The sequence below is a fragment of the Schistocerca cancellata genome, chromosome 4 (genome assembly GCF_023864275.1).
Source record: "Schistocerca cancellata isolate TAMUIC-IGC-003103 chromosome 4, iqSchCanc2.1, whole genome shotgun sequence".
Classification (NCBI taxonomy): domain Eukaryota; kingdom Metazoa; phylum Arthropoda; class Insecta; order Orthoptera; family Acrididae; genus Schistocerca; species Schistocerca cancellata.
The window spans coordinates 343,801,999-343,816,413 of record NC_064629.1 but is presented as its reverse complement, the minus strand read 5'-3'; the positions used below and the strand labels follow the sequence as shown (position 1 = coordinate 343,816,413).

The 14,415-nt window shown below is 45.8% G+C and overlaps 1 protein-coding gene across 1 annotated transcript in view; it reads left to right on the top strand.

The window, feature by feature from the left end:
- The window catches only part of LOC126183886 (galactosylgalactosylxylosylprotein 3-beta-glucuronosyltransferase P), a 1,353,843-nt gene that overhangs the window by 330,417 nt on the left and 1,009,011 nt on the right, over nucleotides 1-14,415 (top strand). The window lies entirely within an intron of this gene.

The window sequence follows — 14,415 nt, the reverse complement described above, 5'->3', positions numbered from 1 at the left end:
TTTACCTTCGTTGTTTGGATCATACAGTACTTCCTCATGTTAGCAGGAGGAGCGCGAACTACTGGCAAGTGTAGAGTCAGTTAAACTGGGCCTCGTAGATAGTGTAATTGCTAAGGCCGTCCCTTAATTGAGTATTTTTATGGTGCATTTGTTATGTTGTAAAAGAAGTAAAACAGTGCTCAACCACTACGTTAGTTTGAACAATGCATTGATTTACTAGATATGGAGGTGTGCCTTTGACTTCTTCCCACCTCTGAATCGACTTGTACAGATCGTTAGAGGGGGACCTACGGTTCAACGTCTACTCCGAAGTATGGTACAACTTCCATTGGTACATTTCTTATTTTTACAGACGAAGGAAGCGATAAGTAACAGAAGGAAATCGAAGGACCAACCTTCAGCTTTGTAGTCTGGAACTTACTCAGTGAACCACCGAGGCACCTTTCTGAATAAACGAGCAATAAGTTTCACTGATCAAAGGAATTAGGAGAACATGACTTTAGACGTCTGCCATACGCTATTGATCAACAATAGAGGACGAGGACTGGACATGTTATCAACTTATACTTTTATCTTTCACAAGCTAAGTATACAACAAATCATCATTACATCCTCGGTCGTTTACATAAAAAGATCTGAAATGTTCAAAAGATTGGACTTTGAGAGTTTCCATAACGTGCACGCCCTCCATGAGCGTTTATCACTGCCTAAGCCCACGTGGCATGCTTCGTATAAGACGACAAAGGTCACTCTGTGGTATCCGTTCCCATTTCCTCAACGAGAGCTCATAAGAATTCTTGGAGAGTCTGTGGCGAAACAGGACGACCATGAACACGTCTGTAAAGCATGTGCTATATATTCACAATGGGGTTTACGTCAGGACTCACCGCTGTCCATTCCGTTACCTCAATATCAAGGCTCCACAAGATATTCCTGCTGACGCATGCCACATAGGCCCTGGCATTAGAAGCAGTTCAGGGTCACCAACGTATGAAGCAGCCACCATATGGTTCAACAGGACCCGTTCGATGTACTGCCTGACGGTAAGACGGCCATGGAAATCGACAAGATTCCTCTGGCTGTCAACAATGAAGCCATATCATCGCAGAACCTTGGAAATCTGTCGATTTCCTGGACAACATTTGGCAGGCATTGCTCACCAGGTGTCTTCGCACACGAACACAGCCATCACCACGCGTAAGACGGTATCTAGTCTCGTCTGTGCAAACACATTTCATCAGTGACGAAGTTGCCGATTGACAGGAGAACAGCAGAACTGAGGGCGAGCTGCGAGATGATGTGTCAAGCGGGTACTTGAACGGGACGTCTGGGTCGTTAGGTCTTTCCTGTAACCTATTCCTTACAGCGGCTCCATTGGCCCTTCTGAGATCGTCATGCAGTACTCTGGCGGTATCCATACGACGCCGCAATGCAGAGATGGTCAGATATCGGTCTGCACATGAGATTGCAATGCGTCGGCGACCGTCTACAACTCGTCTTCTGTACTGACCTATGGATGAAACTGGGGGAATCATTAGTATCTAGGCGCTGCAGTCTGGAACCGAGCGACCGCTACGGTCGCAGGTTCGAATCCTGCCTCGGGCATGGATGTGTGTGATGTCCTTAGGTTAGTTAGGTTTAAGTAGTTCTAAGTTCTAGGGGACTGCTGACCTCAGATGTTAAGTCCCATAGTGCTAGAGCCATTTGAACCATTAGTATCTGCATCAGCACGACCGAAATTCCACGCTTTTTGGATCAAACAGATCGCCTTTACAACTTGCACTATTTTAAGATGTAGCATTGCACGTGACTTGTTGAAAACAACGTCGACAAATGACAACTGCCAACTGTGTGATGTGTGTCTCACTTGAAAAAACTGGGCCACCGGTAGTCACTTCCTTCTGAGGGGTCACCTGACACTGTAATGTTACAACCGCTCCTCTCCCCCCCCCCCCCCCTCCACCCCAACACCGAGCTCAGAGAATGTAATATGTCAGAAAGACCAAGAGGTATGGTTTGGGAGAAACGGGTGACTCACGCCGAAGTGTATGAGAAACACTGGCAAGTGGGCCATTAACTTTATAGCATCGATGGTACAGAGCCGGCCTTTCACTGATCCCGGTGCAAGAGTCCAAGAATCGTACGTCGTGCGTGCGTGCGTCAGCCAATGTCGTGATTTGCTACAGCAGCGTCCGGTCGACAAGCCTTGCAAACGTAGTGCTTCTACTCACGCCACGGCTAAGTGGCCACCGCATGTATTGGCTGCGTCAGTATCCCGGAACATGGCTGACTGCTCCCTCAAGCGCAACTCGTGGACCCTATGTAGAGTGCCGAAAGGAAACAGCCGTCCGCCGTCATTGTAGTAAGCGTTAGCAGCTCCGGCCGCCCGCCCATGGCAGCTCGTTCAGCGGTCGCGGACAGCTCTGCACCTGGAAGACTCGAGTTCGCCCCCCGCCCAGCCCCTGTGGACAACAGTCCACTGGACGACGTCACCTGGAGAGCGAAAGCTATCTGCCCTTTCGCTCCTCACGTCAGTGCAGCTCCAAGGTGCGGCACACTCATCACAGCCATGGCGAGTCCATACAGTGGAGCTTGTGGTAGTTTCAGCAGGCCAGTTGGCCGCCGATATCCATCACCAGAGGTCGTAGTGGTTGGCCTGTAACTTAAACAGTCATCATTAGCTCCTGTTCTAGAGGCTCACAGATTGACAACACGACTGCCCGATTTGAGACTCCGGGCCCGCTAATTTATGTCTTTTCCCTACGCCTCAAATGTAGTTCCTAACTACTATCTTCCAACAATAGTTTTGGGAAATTTACAATAATTCCCCAAGTCCACGCTTGTACTTATTCGTGGCACAGCAACAGTATATAACATAACGAATAGATAGCGAGCGATTTTAATTGTTGGCTACTCTAAAAGCGAAGATCGGAAGCCATGCAATAAGACTACAAGTACTGTGTGTGTCAAAATAGATCTAACAAACTGGGTATTGATACACGTATTCCTCTAATTCTTTTGAAAAGTTGACCGAACTAGCAGTACTCCTAGCCGTTCAGCAGCCAGTCTGATCCACTGTGTTTTTGAAACATGCACCTTGGAGACATTCATATTTTTCTCAGCAACTGACTTAAGTCGTAAAAGTCTCTTTCTTGCGTAACAGTCACTGTGAATAGTAGGGTGCACCTAGATTCAGCGATGAGGCTACTTAGATCTTACAGAACTTCACACGCCGCTAGCCTCTTTCGTTTCTCAGACTGAGCAGAATCACGATCTCAAGACGTAAAAAGTGTCCTTTCATCAAAAACCTGTGTTCTGTTTCGGTAAAATAACCCTTTTCTGTTAGTTAAGTAAATGATCCCAAAAAAGTAGTTAAGTATAGCCTCACAATCAGAGCGGTGATGTTCGTCGGTGAATTCGTTTCAATAATAAATTAAATGAATTAAAATATTTTAACGTCACTTACGTTGATTCCAAGTCTTATCATAAATGTTAAAATGACATTCGAGATCTACCTTGTGCTTGGGAGCCTCGTTAGCTGGAACGACACTCTTGTCTTTTCGAATATATCTCTTTTCTTCGCTGGTTAGTTTCTTCTTTTCATTTTAAGCGCTGCCTTCACCTCTCTTCCTCCGTTTTGGTAAAGTTTTCCATTTCATTTTGCAATACTGTGTATTATTTGCACGTAATAGTTACTTCACCAGTGCCCTGTTGTTGCAAAAAAACCACAAATTCGCGTGAAGACAGTGATAAAGAGATGGCGCATGACTGGTCATTTGAAGATCGATGTTGGTCTTAGATACGAGTGTCATCTTTAGACAGCTGTAAACACTGTTTCCCGCAGTTCAAATGGTTCTGAGCACTATAGGACTTAATATCTGAGGTCATCAGTCCCCTAGAACATAGAACTACTTAAACCTAACTAACCCAAGGACATCACACACATCCATGCCCGAGGTAGGATTCGAACCTGTGACCGTAGCGGTCGCGCGGTTCCAGACTGAAGCGTCTAGAACCGTTCGGCCACACTGGTTCCCGCTGTTCTGAAGCTTGTGTCAGAATATATGTTGTTGTCCTTGACATTTACATTCTACGGTTATAAAACAACAACTAATTTTAGAAACTCAGTGGACTTCTACCTAAATAGTTACACACACGCAGCGAACATTTGTCCGTTAAAACAACCAGACGTAAGACTTAGGCTTTAAGCAATTACGATTCTAAAACCTCTCAAGATTCAGTAAAAGTAATTTCTTAAGGAGCATCAAGTCAGAGATCATGCGAGTGAGCAGTTAGCAAAACTATACACCTTTACAGAAAAACAGAGTCTTGCTACCACAGCTAATAAACTGATGGCAATCGTTCTCAAAAAAGTGCAAGACTTTGAACGTCTATCAGACGCCTACAAATTGAGTCATTTAAGGAAATACAATAAAATAGAACTCAGACAACAATAAGACGACCAATCAAGACAACTGCATAGAATATGAATACAGTCGTTAACCTTTACCCAGACGTGCGGAAACAGTGCACGACGTTTATTCCTCAAACTAGTGCGTGATTAGTGTCACTCGGTAAGTGTCAAGATTTTCTGGCTGCCGTTGGTCCCAACGGCCAGTGCACCCACACCTTGCGCTAAATAATCTCTAGAGAACACAATAACGAGCGGGCTTCTAAAACATATAGAGAAGCACAATAAGTGTTGAAACGTCCTCTTAGAAAAAATAGTGAATGACTGTGCTGATAAACCTCTTACATTAATTGATTTTCAAACTGAACTAACTCAGACATTTCGCTCTTTACCTATTCTGATCAACACTAAACTGACACACAATATTTTTAGCGCAACCAGTCTGACTTTCAAAAATCCCTACAAAAGTATGGCTCTGACTAACAATAAGCTATACCTTTCATGAATCACTTACCTCACAAAAATCTTCGTTACTCAATCTATTGCAATACAGCGAGAGCCAATACAGCCAGCTAAATAAAGGATTCTAACAACTGAAGGTACTAACTACTGAAAGGCATACTTAGCAAATGAAAGATTTTGATTGAGAACAAACAATGTATTTACCTTAACAGTGTTCTTGCCCACAGTTAGAATGAATATTTTTGCTCCAGAGCTTGACCGCGGAGGGGCATCGATAGATGTGTATAAGTTATGATTCCCATTATTAACAAGACTTTGCTCACGGAGCTACAGTCATATCTTTGTGCTACATCCGAATTCTATCGAAATTAATTCTAAAGTTAAGTGTTGCTAGCATGTGTATGAATGGGGAAAAGCAGGTACTATGAGGGGGTCATATTCATTGCTTAAAATAATTTCCTTTCTCTTACTTATAATTACAGTTTATACAGTGTCAAACAAACTCAAATATTCCGTAAACATGGATATGAAATGAGCAATAATTACAATATCAAATCTAGTGTGGCGTGCGTACTGTAAGACCTTCGGTACACACACCATCAGATTATTTTACTTGTCGCTCTAACGAAGTAGGCGAGTGTCAGCAATTGTCTCGTGGTCTTATCGTGGCGTGTTTGTCTTCTGCCGTTAGGTCAGACGATAGAAATGCCACTTGTACGCTTAGAGTAGCAGATTGACGGTGACCAACTTTAAACAGAAGTTGATTAATTTTCACACACATTTATTAAAATAATAACAAGCATAAAAATAACTTAATTTGATTCTGAATGCTATTTACAATTGACAATCTGAAGTTCCTTTGGTCTTGGTACGTTAATCTTATTCTCACATATCTCTGATACTTGAAAAAGTCTCTATTCATTTATCCTCATGGCTATGTACAGGAATATGATAATCTTATTAGGCGCAGACTGAAACTTGACTATACACTAATGCAGACTAATGCAGACTGACTAATCGGAGGTCTGTACACTCGTTATAATACCTCGAGTGTTCAGGTATCACTGCGCGAGTGTGATCCGCGAGGAGAAAAGGTTCTACGTTAGCAGCAATCTCATTGGCTGCGAAACATATTAATACGCGGATCGGCGGAAGCAGAATTTTGTCCGTCTCTAAGACAGCACCATCTCGTAGTGCGGAGACGGACAAGTGCTGCGCCTGCGCTGTTGTGCTTAGAGGGGCGCGCTCTAGTGGGAAAGTTGTGTACGCGCTGACTACGCGGAACTATGTATACAACATGTAGCTTCCCTTTTTATTCAATGTAACACTTGGTCGTGCTGTGTTCACAGATTCGGCATTCACTTCCGTAGCACATCACAAACAAGAATTGTAAATCAGCCTCATAGCGAATGCTGTACTGCGACCGTTTACAGTTTTTAACAATATGTGGACCGAAGTGAATAACACGGGCTTAAAAGTGGACGAAAGCATTATTTACTAATGTAACTTATAATACGTACACCACAAATTCATTATCGACTTTAATAAGTAACTTGCGTAACAGGATGGCTGTGTCTTAATTCATAATAGCTACTGGATCAAAAATGGTGTCTGCTCTTTGGGACACGTCCGAAAGAACAGACCACATACATGTAAAATTAAGATGATACGGCCAACGATTTCTACGCTACAGATGCACACCAGTCTCGAACTCTTACGGGAATCGGCAAAATGCCGTGAGTAATGAGGATAATGGGAAAGGGGCCCTGAATTAGTAGCGTGTGGATGAGTTGAGAATTTGGGTCTGATAGGAGGCGTGCCAGGGCAGTCTGTGCAATTGCATGACCACTGTGTCTGGATGACTCAGTGGAAAGTCTGCGTGTAGCAGCTCGGACCTCCTTACGTCCCAGCTGCGAAGCACTCGAGGAAGATGCGGCGTTTACGCCAGTGGTACTCGTGTATGTTACTTGTTGAAGCTATAGCAATGGCACATAATTTAGAAAAACCACGGTACAGTTTACGTTCTCTGATGAATACTCAAGACCAGAGTCATTTGAAATTGAACGTTTCTTTGGAGATGAGGATCACATTAATTACACAGAGCTCATTGGAATTCATTTATCAGTCGTGAACACCACTGTTTATGTCAAGATGGTAGACGACGCAGCATGTGGTACAAGTACAGAAGCCGCCAAAAGAGGAGTCCAGTTTCGACGCTCTGATGGTCATATTAGCGATGTGTTACTGGCACATGCCAGCGTCGGCGTGGGCACGTTTCGAATATTCGAGCTGCCATTCGAAGTACCAGAATCACTGATAATTGAAGCGAGTAATTAGTCATTCAGCCGAACGTTGCTTAGGTTTTTGCATGTATCCAGTGCTGAATAGTGTTCGTCAGGTGCGAATAGCCCTTACAAAACATGTGCCCTCCTATTTAAATGCAGGCGGTTGTAGAGCCATTGTCATATATTATAACATCTATGGATGTGATGGTGAAGGACATCTTCGTCCTGAGTGCATGAAGAGGAGACCTGAGCAACTACCCTGTTCAGATTTACCGATGCAGGCCACAGTCGCGTCACTACCACTGGCTTTCATGTCGGCGCTCCCCGAGGAGGTGACGACTAGGTCGGAGCGTATTTTCGAGCTAACACCACAGATAACGGAGGGTCCATCAGACCCCAATGATGCTGAGATGACTCCTAATACACTCCAGCCCCAGACGTTGCAGGTAATATATCATGAGGAACGACCACACAATAGAAGGCATGGGAACTGAAGTTGAGGGGTCCACGGACGCTGTTGCAACGGTTATGCAACAGCAGCTACAGGATTCAACAGCACCAGACGTCGAGGTCAGAGTGCGTAAACAACGGTCTCGAAGCTTCGAAAGAAGTGCGCCTCGACTCTGGAAATTGGCCCCCTCCTCATACTGAGACACTCTGGCAAAATGGACCTGTCTGACATGGACCAACGGCCACTGGATGTCGCTGAAAAAGTGCATTCGGACAGTGAAAAGATGTCGTGTCGTTACGACGATCCGTCCCCTCAAGCGTCTATCGACCCGTCAGCAGCGGAGGACGATGTTGTGGAAAATTCACGAACACTACATACCAGTAGGCTAGAACCCCCGCACGTGGTAGAGACCCTCCGTGGTACCGACTGGGCTGAGCAGGATGAAGATATCACCGACGTGACTTCTCCCATGGGTGGAGACTCGCTTCCCTCTTCCACAAGTGAGGGGAATTAATGCCGCAGGAAGGCGTCAGAGGGGCGACCTTCTGAGGATATGTAATGAGACCACCGACTTTTCAATTTTCTCCAGTTCAGCCTTGTGCGAAGACGATGGCTACACGAAACCAGGAATTCAAGATAGGGACAGTTAACGTTACTATTATTAACTCGCCTATGAAACAACATCTTTCCCAAGACATGCTGTATGCTTCAGATGTGGATATACCGATGGTGTAGGAAATCTGTACTATTGCGTTCCAGTAGGCACACGTCTACATCTTCTACACCGCGCCGAACTCTGACAACGACAGTGGAACGGCGATATTGGCCGAGAGGAAATCCCAATTCGCGACCTGGCTTATACACCCCCGGCACGGGGACTGGCGATAACGGTTCATGGGATATGTATTGTCAACGTTTACGCCACTTCCAGCACAGAACACACGAGCAATATCGAAACATCATTTGGAAGAGATTGTGCCCTTATTTGCTGGCGAATTCCGTCATTTACTGGTGAGTGGATACTCCAGTTCTGTATTAGCCACAAAGGATCAAACTTCACATTACAATACCTGTCGTGAACTGCCAGCGATATTGCGGGAAATTGACTTATCTGACACATGGGACAGAGTCCATGGGAACTGCGACGAATATACGTTTTTTACTTATCACTCGGAAGGCCGACTTGTCGGATATATGTTTCTGTTGGCCTACGAGATAAGGTTGTCGATGCTGAACGATTGCCCCCTTCCTTTATCGATCATCTAGCTTATCTGTGTACCAACCATATCCCCTCCTGAACAAAATGTGTGGAGAAGGTGCGCCACCTGGCAGCTCAATGCGTCACTGTTGGCAGACCCCAATTGTTGTCCGCGTGTCAACGCCGCATTCCAACTTACGCCTCAGTGCTTCCCCGGTGATTAATATATGCTAAACCTATGATACGAAGAGGTCTTATACAATGCGGTCGGGGTAAGACGAGATGGATAAGGGACACTCTTGATTATTAGTACACGATGCTTCGTGAGTTGTTTCGGGATCCGTCTCCAGAACATCATGCAGAAGTTAATCGCGTCAAGGCACGCATGCTATCGATCACGCGACGGCGGCTGGGGGGCATCCGATCCGGGCTAGGTGTGTAGATAACATCGCTTGGGAACGCACCTTCATACTTCATGCGTCGCGAGAACCCAAACGTTACCGCCGTCACCACCGATCATTAGTCACAGTGGTCCGTGACTCAGAGGGCCATCAACTTGTGAGCATTTCGGCCACCTCTTTGCCGGTTCACCGACGGAACACCAGGTGGGGGAGGACATATTGTAGATTTTATCAAGGAGACTGACTAAGATGGATAAGGAGTTGCTCACAGAAGAGAAAATTATGGGGGAACTCAAGAAAGGAGCGGCACTTAAATCCACAGGGGCGGATGGCATTACGTAAGAATTTTATTGCGGATTTGCGGAAACGGTGAAGCCACAATGGATGTCGATGTACAATGAGCTGAAACGCCCTGAGATGCGCGTGCCGCCGGATTTTGTGACGGGTTTTCTACTTCCCATTCCAAAGTCGGAGAGAAGTCGCAGTAATAATCAATATGAGCTGTCCACCATGCTAAACAACGATTGCAAATTCTTTGGACGACTGCTAACGTCTCGTTTTTAATTGGTGGTATCGCGGACTACATCCCTGTTCAGGAATGCTTGGGGGTGAGAAGCTGCATCCACTCAGCTTGAAGTGAATATCATGGCGTCATTGCCCTGGCAGAAACGTGTAGAATGCGAGGAGCTCTTATATCGGTGGCCTTTGATCGTGCACTCAACAGGGTAAACCATGATTTTTACCGTCAGTTATGAGCCGAATGGGGGTTTCACCGGTCTTCATCTCCATACTTACGAGACTGATTCGAGGAGCTACATCAAAACTGATGATAAACACTCGGGAAATTGGCTCAATTCACATTAAGAGCTTGGTCTGTTAAAGGTGCGTCTTTCAGTGGTGATTCTTTCGATACCACTCGAGCCGCTGATGCATGTTGTGCGACGCTGTCTCAACTAGAACAACGCTACATGAGCCATCATTCATTGGTTGGACATATGCAGAAGACCTGATACTCCTCGTACGCTCAGGACGCGAAGTGCGTCAGGCTACTGGGCATCTCAGTATTTATGGGATGGCGGCACTTAGCGTAATCCATCACCGACTATACATTTTGCAAAACCATGTATTGTGTTGCATGTCCAGTGATCCATTTCACCGCATGCCTCTTGTGTTTAGGAAAGACTTCGTGACTGGTACAAAAAGTGCATCTGATGTGACATGTTTTCGCGAAATGTATTGTCTGTGTTGGATTACTGGATATACCTACAAGAACAACATGATCTCATACGTTGTCATACGAAACACCGTACTTACTTTATCAACTATTTAGGAAGAGTGTTTCACAATCCACCCGACAGCTGGATATCCCAGAAATGAGACGACCCTGGGCACCGAATAAATGGTTTAAATGGCTCTAAGTACTATTGGACTTAACATCTGAAGCCGTCAGTCCTCTAGACTTAGAACTACTTAAACCTAACTAACCTAAGAACATCACACACATCCATGCCCGAGACAGGTTTCGAACCTGCGACCGTAGCACCAGCACGGTTCCAGACTGAAGCGTATAGAACCGCTCGGTCACAGCGGCTGGCTGCACCGAACATTGAAAGACGATAATGTAAACAGTTTATTCATGTTGGCATATTGCACGTACAGAAGACGACTGACGCCATGCTGTTGGCACCATATATGACTGGATAATGTTTGCGAGTTCTACAACCGATGGTACGCGGTTACAACGACTCACATAACGTTCCGATAAATGGTCGGCACTCAAGGGCTTAGATAATTAAGTTTATCCGGCTGGACGCAAGATTCAATGATGCACCACCGCGTGCTGCTGGGAATGTGATGCAGATAATTGTTTTCTTTTGACTCCCGCCCGTGACGATGATTGTCACTTGCCTTTCCTCTTCGTTGTATTAAAAAAGTAAAATACATGTAAGTATTTTTTTCCAATGGAAACCTGAGGTAGACATTTGTGAATGTTCAGAATTTTCGCCCGCATCTCGTGGTCGTGCGGTAGCGTTCTCGCTTCCCACACCCGGGTTCCCGGGTTCGATTCCCGGCGGGGTCAGGGATTTTCTCTGCCTCGTGATGGCTGGGTGTTGTGTGCTGTCCTTAGGTTAGTTCGGTTTAAGTAGTTCTAAGTTCTAGGGGACTGATGACCATAGATGTTAAGTCCCATAGTGCTCAGAGCCATTTGACCATTTTTTTTCAGAATTTTCATTATGCGCAATTGCTGCCAACTTTTGGGCATCACTATAAATATCAGGAAGTCAATGTAGCGGTGCGCAACAGCTCGTGACCACCAGAATACACGGGTGTACTTCGTTCGCTATATTGCTCTGTATAATCCCATATTGTTATTGTTATTTTGGATGATAATTGTTGACTGATCATTTTACTACTTATTACAACAGATAATATTTCGTAATTAGTTATTTTAGCCCATAAAATGAAGCAAAGTGTGCAAAGTATGTTTTGAAAATGGGTACATACACTCCTGGAAATGGAAAAAAGAACACATTGACACCGGTGTGTCAGACCCACCATACTTGCTCCGGACACTGCGAGAGGGCTGTACAAGCAATGATCACACGCACGGCACAGCGGACACACCAGGAACCGCGGTGTTGGCCGTCGAATGGCGCTAGCTGCGCAGCATTTGTGCACCGCCGCCGTCAGTGTCAGCCAGTTTGCCGTGGCATACGGAGCTCCATCGCAATCTTTAACACTGGTAGCATGCCGCGACAGCGTGGACGTGAACCGTATGTGCAGTTGACGGACTTTGAGCGAGGGCGTATAGTGGGCATGCGGGAGGCCGGGTGGACGTACCGCCGAATTGCTCAACACGTGGGGCGTGAGGTCTCCACAGTACATCGATGTTGTCGCCAGTGGTCGGCGGAAGGTGCACGTGCCCGTCGACCTGGGACCGGACCGCAGCGACGCACGGATGCACGCCAAGACCGTAGGATCCTACGCAGTGCCGTAGGGGACCGCACCGCCACTTCCCAGCAAATTAGGGACACTGTTGCTCCTGGGGTATCGGCGAGGACCATTCGCAACCGTCTCCATGAAGCTGGGCTACGGTCCCGCACACCGTTAGGCCGTCTTCCGCTCACGCCCCAACATCGTGCAGCCCGCCTCCAGTGGTGTCGCGACAGGCGTGAATGGAGGGACGAATGGAGACGTGTCGTCTTCAGCGATGAGAGTCGCTTCTGCCTTGGTGCCAATGATGGTCGTATGCGTGTTTGGCGCCGTGCAGGTGAGCGCCACAATCAGGACTGCATACGACCGAGGCACACAGGGCCAACACCCGGCATCATGGTGTGGGGAGCGATCTCCTACACTGGCCGTACACCACTGGTGATCGTCGAGGGGACACTGAATAGTGCACGGTACATCCAAACCGTCATCGAACCCATCGTTCTACCATTCCTAGACCGGCAAGGGAACTTGCTGTTCCAACAGGACAATGCACGTCCGCATGTATCCCGTGCCACCCAACGTGCTCTAGAAGGTGTAAGTCAACTACCCTGGCCAGCAAGATCTCCGGATCTGTCCCCCATTGAGCATGTTTGGGACTGGATGAAGCGTCGTCTCACGCGGTCTGCACGTCCAGCACGAACGCTGGTCCAACTGAGGCGCCAGGTGGAAATGGCATGGCAAGCCGTTCCACAGGACTACATCCAGCATCTCTACGATCGTCTCCATGGGAGAATAGCAGCCTGCATTGCTGCGAAAGGTGGATATACACTGTACTAGTGCCGACATTGTGCATGCCTTGTTGCCTGTGTCTATGTGCCTGTGGTTCTGTCAGTGTGATCATGTGATGTATCTGACCCCAGGAATGTGTCAATAAAGTTTCCCCTTCCTGGGACAATGAATTCACGGTGTTCTTATTTCAATTTCCAGGAGTGTATTTTTGTATAAATCTTGCATCTAAAATCATTAAAAAAATCACGTAAGAGCATTACCACCTAAAGAATAATTTTCCGTCCTCCAGAAAAATATCAGGTCTGAAATGCTTAATTCACAATGGCTGCTGGATCAAAAATGGTGTTTGTCATCATTGTCGCTTTTTGATGAAACCCTGATGTTAATCTTACTTTCTGTTCAGCAGCAGAATCTTTAGAATTCGTGAAATACAAGGCGTTAAACAAGAAAGTGCCAAATATCTTATTGCAAGTAGTGCAAGCTCTTTTGCAGATAAAGCCAATGGAACTAACACACTCCTGAGGGAGAGGACACTAATACTTACGTAATATCGAATATTATAGAACATATTTCTACTTAATTAGTCACAGAACGTATTAGAAAACACGAAGTTGAGTAAAAAATATGGTTCAAATGGCTCTGAGCACTATGCGACTTAACTTCTGAGGTCATCAGTCGCCTAGAACTTAGAACTAATTAAACCTAACTAACCTAAGGACATCACACACATCCATGCCCGAGGCAGGATTCGAACCTGCGACCGTAGCGGTCACACGGTTCCAGACTGAAGCGCCTAGAACCGCTCGGCCACCCCGGCCGGCTGTTGAGTACAAAAATGGAGACAATGAGAAGTAAGTCACATACATACCATCCATCAATCTGTGTCTCTATTTATTACGCTACGCTGTAGTTCTGTTGTGTAGGACCTTGTCTTGTATGTTACTGTCTTCTGAAGTCCTTAACGGCTGATATATTACTAACTGGCATTAATTATAACAAACTGCGCCAAGAATAATGTGTTTTTGAAAGATCATCAACGTACCTTTGCCCTGAAACGGCAAACTTCCATAACACACAAGATACAATTTGAATATTCATTAACACCGATCTGACGTTTCCCGTCATTTGATTACAAAAAAAAAAAAAAAAAAAAAAAAAAAAAAAAAAAAAAAAACGTGCCAATAAACAAAGACTTTTCGAGACCAAATATGTGTTTCAACTGAAAGCCAATATGTCATCTCCCTACTCTGTACGGAAAGGAGATTGTCCATGTGACGTAGGAGCCGTTCTTCCGTCTCACTGGTCCACGTCCAAAGGCAGCTTCAGAATATCTGTGTTGCTCGATATTGGATGAGTTTAGGGGCGTTCATCGCAGAAGTTATGCTTGATTTTACAGTGCACGTTCTGAAAGACTCCCCAATGTGCATTTTCCATGCTATGACGTCAGAAACTCGGCACGCTCAATTTTGATGACGGCTTAAGCA